Source organism: Mesitornis unicolor, unplaced genomic scaffold (assembly GCF_000695765.1).
Source record: "Mesitornis unicolor isolate BGI_N332 unplaced genomic scaffold, ASM69576v1 scaffold3728, whole genome shotgun sequence".
NCBI lineage: Eukaryota > Metazoa > Chordata > Aves > Mesitornithiformes > Mesitornithidae > Mesitornis > Mesitornis unicolor.
The window spans coordinates 69,852-71,112 of NW_010201056.1; positions in this window are offsets into that span (position 1 = coordinate 69,852).

Sequence of the window (1,261 nt, forward strand, 5' to 3'; positions counted from 1 at the left end):
ATCACTAATATTACATATTCATATTACAATATTAAATATTATATTAAATATCAACTGTACATATCCTCCTTTTAAAATCATAAGCTTTGATGCTAATACCTTTTTATGGAGACCATTCATGTCATTGTCTTAATGTGAATTACAGATTATGACTATGTTCAGTCTAGGGAACCTAGGGGCCTGTTTTGAGTTCCTGATACGGGTTGGTAGCCAAAGCCACATCCTGACTGCATAATGTTTGTTTTTATTTTTAATGCTTTGAGGAGATGGTGCTGCATCAAAGGATCTCAATGAACTATGCATGACTATTTCAAGAGGAAGTTATTTTTTACAGATTACATTACTGCTCATAGATACAGTCTAGTGCCTTCAATGTATATAAAAGAGCTGAGAAACCTGATTTGAAGTAAGCAATTGTTTTGTTAACCAGGTTTCAATTTTATTCATAACATGACCTTATAAGACTTACTTTTTCTCTCAGTCATGCTAGAAAACCCATTTCTTAACCCCTTCTCAATTAGTAAAATTTTGTCTCCAACATTAATAGAGAAGATTGTGCCAAAATCTTTTCTTAGAAGTACTGAGGAGTCAAGGATGCAACTGTTGTTTTCAAGAAAGAATTTTTCAGATGGATTTAATGTACAACCTGTCTTGCCAAGTAGCTAGTGTATTTGCTCATTTTGACTTCTGGGCTATGTGGGGAACCACAACGTGTTGCAGATTTTACTCTTTAAAAGACAGCTTGTGAGGTTTTGCTTGGCTTTTCCTTCAGGATGTTCTAACAAAAGAGCATCAATGTAAGCTCTCCTGAGCAATATGTAAAATGATTGAAAATTCACTTCAAAATATCTGATTTTACTGTCTTGAGGTCATAGTATTTCACCTAGCTCAGAGGTACTTCTCCCTGCCTATATCTACATGCTGTCTTAAATCTCAGACTCTGATAATTGCTTCAAAGAGTATTTATTCATACATAAATGTTTCTATTTAAAATCTGACTCTACTACTTGAACTCTGACTTCATGCTACCAGTGAGATAGCACTAAAGGTGAGAGCTCCAACTGTGGCAGCAGCGTGATGTAAATGTAGCCAGTCAGTAGCAGGAATTTGGCTTGATCACTCTGTGTTCACATGAAAGTCACTAAGTGATTACTACAGTTCTGATTTTCCAAAGCTGTGGAAGTTTAGTGAAAAAGCACAAATTGATACCACCTACATCTGAACTGGAAAATAGCCCAAATTCATATCACCTGAATCTGAA